We start from the raw sequence: 5,874 nt of genomic DNA, 5'->3' as shown, positions 1-5,874 counted from the left end.
CTTTCAGCTAATATCCCCTGACTATAAGTTACATTTTAGTAAGTGTGCTTAGCAAGTGCTACGGGCTGAGGTGGAGTCTGAAGAGGTGAGTCTTCAGATTAGGGCAGAAGATTGGGAGTGAGTCTGCAGTTCTAATTGCAATGGGGAGTTCAGACCGACCGACAGACAGAGAATATACAGTGCAGGAATAAATATCAGAAAATAAATAAATGAGTGCAATAAATTAATTTCATTGGCTTACGCCATTTCCAATGTTACATCATCAAAATATTAGCTTTTTTTGTACGTCATAACCATAGATATAGAAACCTAGATACCTCATTGGCCTCTGCAGTTCATTGGAGCGACCTGTATCGCAGCCGCCATTTTGAGGAAGGCAAGCTTCCTGACTACTGGCCAATCACAGTGCGTCTTTTCCGGGACTTGGCAGAATCTAGTTGTATAAAAATATAACAGGATATTTTTCTCCAAAATGGCACCCGAGATACAGACGCCTCAGAGCCGGAGGAGGCGTCTACCTTTATGTCTAGGGTCATAACACCTCTTTAAGTGTCCCTGAGCAAGAACCTAACTGCTCCCCCATGTGGTCACTCTGATTAGCACACTTGCTGGGTCAAATGCAGAAACCATACCATTGACATCATTGGTAGGCAGGTTTGGTCATTTAAAAAAACTAAATGCATTAATGCAAGAACAATGGCTTCTATTATAGCATTGTACATTTTCCAGGAATAGAAAGCCTGCAGTTTCTGTTCACTTGGATTCCCCATCGACTGATAGGCGGGTTTCTGAAATGTCCACAGCCACCCTCTGAGACACAGACGAGTAGACAAAAATGGTATACCATTTTATCACAAGCATCAGTGAGGACCTAATACATAACAATAGGTTAAAAACGGGTGAAGTGCTCCTTCAAGTGATTGAGAAAAATGGGTAATATTACAAAGACTAGTATTACTGTTGCTACCACTACTACATCTACTATTTCTAAACATAATTAATTATGTTATTGTTGTTGTTTCCTCCTCTAGTATTCCTGGTGTAGAAGCCTCAGTGAACATTCCAGAACAAGGAATGTTAATGCAGACAAAATGGATTCTCGTTTGACTCGTCAAGAAGAGGAGCTCACCTGTCCCGTGTGCTGTGACATCTTTAAACATCCTGTTCTGCTGTTGTGCAGCCACAGCTTCTGTAAAGACTGTCTGCAGGAATGCTGGAGAGGAAGGGCAACAAAGGAATGTCCTGTTTGTAAAAAAAGATCCTCCACTAAGAATCCTCCTACAAACTTGGTGTTGAAGAACCTGTGTGAAAACCTGAGCGCCTCATCGGTGAGCTCAGAGGACATCTGTGGCGCACACAGGGAGAAGTTCAGACTCTTCTGTCTGGACGATGAACAGCTGGCGTGTCTTGTGTGTCGGGACTCAGAAAAACACGCCGGACACAAGTTCTTACCTGTAGACGAAGCATCAGGGCATTGTAAACAGAAAGTCCAGGAATCATTGAAGCCTTTAAAGAAGAAACTGGAGGTCTTTGATAAAGTTCAAACAAATTACAACCAAACAGAAAAACACATCAAGGTTCAGGCCCAGAACACAGCGATGAAGATTAAGGAACGGTTTAAGAAACTTCGTCAGTTCCTGCAAAAGGAGGAGAAGGCCAGGATCTCTGCTGTGAGGGAGGAAGAGACACTGAAGAGTCAGGAGATAAAGGAGAGGATTGAGGAGCTGAACAAAGAGATGGCGTCCCTCTCAGATGCCATCCAAGCCGACGAGGACCAGCTGAGAGCCGGCAACCACGTGTCGTTCCTGCAGAACTACAAGTCCACGATGGAAAGAGTCCAGCTCACCCCTCAGGACCCACAGCCAGTCTCAGGAGCACTGATAGACGAGGCCAAACACCTGAGCAACCTGACCTTCAGAGTCTGGGACAAGATGAAGGACATTGTCTCCTACACTCCTGTGATCCTGGACCGCAACACTGCCCATCCAGTATACACCCTGTCTGATGATCTGACCAGTGTGAGAGCTGTGAAACATGGAGAGAAACAGCAGCTTCCTGACAACCCAGAGAGGTTTGATCACTATAAGTATGTTCTGGGTTCTGAGGGCTTTAACTCAGGGTCTCACAGCTGGGATGTTGAGGTTGGAGACAATATAAATTGGGCTCTGGGTGTGTTAGCAGAGTCTTACCAGAGAAAGGGAGAGAGAGAGGGTGCATACTGGAGGCTAGAGTTGTTTAAAGGTCAATACAAAGCATTCGGGAAAGTCACTCCTATCACTGTTCTCTCAGTGAATCAGAAACCCCTGAGGATCAGAGTCCAGCTGGACTGGGACGGAGGAAAACTGTCCTTCTCTGATCCTGATAGAAACACACACCTACACACCTTCACACACACTTTCACCGAGACGCTCTTTCCATTCATTAGAACTTTTGATGATAAGTCTCTGAATGTGTTACCAGGGAAAATCTGTCACTCTCTATAGATCTATAGATAGTGTTCAATAAAGATCCTATTGAATATATTGATCTGGTATTGATTAGGGTCTCTTCATGGTGATCAGAAGGGATTATTTATTCATTACTATTAATTATCTGGTATATTATCTAGTACATTATCTGGTATTACAGACAGACAGACAGACAGACAGACAGACAGACAGACAGACAGACAGACAGACAGACAGACAGATATAGATATTATTTGATTTGATTTTATAATTTATCATTCTGTTTATAATTAAGTTGGTATTATGGTGGAAGGTCTTATATGATTATTATTGATACTTTAAACATGTTTTACATTGCAGTGTTTGTCATATCATATATCATATTGTGTGGAAACCTTGTATGTCCAAAACCATACATTTTATGGAAATGTAACGGAATTTTTGAAAAATAGTGAAAATAGAGAAGATCTACCAGCTCACAATGCGTCACAATGCGACGCATTGAGAGCTTGCAGATCGCCTATTTTCGCTACTTTTGCTTGACACTCTTATGATAAAGTAGGGCATTAAATGACGAAAAAAGATAAAAAGTTGACATTTGGACATACAAGGCGATATTGTTCAGTATTGAATTACATGTATATTGGTATTATAGTGGCATGTAGCCTACTTTCATGTAACACATACAAAATGTTGAATATTGAAACATGTCTGATGTGATTATTATTGATGACATGCTGTTAGTTCATAGTGTTCATTTATCAATCAGTTTAAAACAGGGACATCCGGGATGTAACAATATATGGTGGCATAAATTATTGTGATATTAAAATATGACAATATGTATCGACAAGACAAAAGTCTGTATCGCAATAATTATTAGTTTGCTGGTGAAAGTTACAGGAGTGGATATGGTGTGAGATATGAAATGTGATACAGTGAATGTGGTACAGTACGTGCGCCCACTGCACCAGGTCAGAGCAGGGCCGGATCAGGCTTACTTTCAACACCTAGAATTGTCATTATTTTGAGTTCGGCTCAATCAAAGATGCAAACTATTATCAAAACAAAAGCACTCTAATTGTATTAATAATCACAGCAGCAACAGAAGATTTAAACACATAAATATGTCAATAATGAGCCTGAAACCAAATTAAATCTATAGATCCCACATGGGAGCTTCCCACTGTTTGTAATCCATAGCTAACTTTGTCTCAAATACCACTCAGTGACCAGTCTATGTATGGTCATAATAATACATTATTAATGCATTGATACAATAATATATCAATTTAAATGTATCAATTCACGGTATTATCTATACTGTACGTATTTCTTTCTGTTATTCGTATGTGACCTATAAACAGTAAAGCCTGTTTTTAGCCTGTAGCCTAAGTATGGATGAAACCCACCACCTTCACACACCTTTTATGAGACAGCATTTTAAGCTGTATCAGCCAAAGGCATAACATTGTGATAGACATTGGCAAGGGGGAAAAAAAGTTGTTAAAACAGCCCAATCGCCTCGGTCATTAACAACCTGTCAGTATAGGATGTCTGTAACAGTGTGCTAATGACATTAGATAGGGTGCTTTAAAGCCTCACATAAACTGTTCGTACACCAGGCCTTACTGTAGTGAGTGACCTGCTATGTACCACCAACAACCGGTTGTTGTAAAGCAGAGGTGGGCAACCATGGATTTAATATCAACCTGTCGATCCCGAGGGGCTTTTTGGTGGTTCACGAAGATCCTTTTAAAACCTATAGACAAAAACATCCACTGTCCAATCACGCTCAGGATTGTTCATTTGAATGTGAACGCCAAAGCATCATGTCAGGGATGTGGTGCAGTGTGAAGTTGGCCTTCCCACCCCAAAATTGCATTATAAAACAAAATGCCAGACGCCAGCATATCAATGGTCCAGGGGTGTTACCGGTTTATAGGCTACTGCAATTTGTCAACCAGAACTAATGAGACAATACAGTTTGGGAAATATGATTTATTAATTTGTAGGTCTATTTGTCACATCAGCAACAACTATGCAGTGATGGTGAAGAAAAGGAACTTGAAAAGACACTTTATGACAAACCACAAATCATTTGACAGGCTTCTTCAGTCGAGACAAAGGAAGAAGGAACTGAAATCTCAGCCATATATGTGTATGTACCGTACATGAAACTAGATAAAGTGCTACCATCAGTATTTTAAGTATGTTTTTGTCTCATCATCAGCAACAACTACACAGCGATGGTTAAGCAAGGGAACTTGGAAAGACATGTTCTGACAAACCACAAATCATTTCACTGCAGTTTTCCAGCAGACAGTGAACTAAAAAATAGAAAGAAGAAACTTAAATATGTTCCATACATGAGACTGGATCAAGTGCTGTTATCTTCAAAGTCCCATGAATCATTTTTGCATTATTTGTAACATTTTTTTTCCATAATTTACGAAGCAGGAATTGTCTTGAAAAGGCCTGCATGGAAAAGGCCTGTCTGTGGAAGCCTGTGTCATCCAGAACATCATACCCAGGTGCAGTGTGAGTAAGTTGGCCAGTTGTGAGGGGTATGCGTTGCAGGCATGGAAACATATGGATAAGAGGCTCCCTTTGCTTTTATCAACCCTGTAGTTTTTGGGAGGGTCTTGACTTCCCATATCCATCAAGTCATGTAGGGCAGTCATTCACTGCAGTGATTTAGGTTCAGGGTCTTATAACGTTTCTACAATAAAGGACGACTTCACCCGTTTTCAACCTATCTTCATATAATTGGTCCTCACTAATCCTCATTATAATATGTCACAATTTGTGTCTACTGGATCTGAGTCTCAGAGGAGGGCTGTGGACAGTTCAGAAATCCACCAGTGACATCATCGATGGGCAATCCTAGTAGAAACTGCAGGCTTTCTAGTCCTGGAAAGTTAGCATGATTTTTTTTTTTTTTGCTTTTTTACCATTTTATCATGAGCATTAGTGATAATTTCTACACTTTTTGGGCAGAAGTCGGAAATACGGAGTCGGCGAGACGGAAATTATTTTTATTTACTCCACAGTGCCCTCTACAGATCTGGAGAATTGAACTTACCATTAACCCTCGCTGACATATTTTATTTTCTGCCCAAAAAGTGTATTTTACAGAGTAGGTGGGGTGCTGAGAGGCTTCCCACCTCCGAGAATAGACTTTCAACAACACAAAACAGCCTTTGCTTCTGTGAGTAGCAAAATGGTTTTGTTTATTTTCACTACTCTTGAGCACTCGCAGGGCAGTGGAATTCCTTGTACAAGCGCAGAGCGAGGGGTCTTCCAGGGCGTTAGAGGGAACTCACTAACGCTCTGAACCAGGGCTAGAAGCAGCGCAGCCCTACCCAAAAGAACAGATCTGCAAGCTATAGACACGGCATGTCGCAGTGCGTTGACAGCGTGTGTG

Source organism: Gymnoscopelus braueri (genome assembly GCF_963280865.1).
Source record: "Gymnoscopelus braueri genome assembly, chromosome: 16".
NCBI classification, from domain to species: Eukaryota; Metazoa; Chordata; class Actinopteri; order Myctophiformes; family Myctophidae; genus Gymnoscopelus; species Gymnoscopelus braueri.
Note: the sequence above shows the minus strand (reverse complement) of the source record.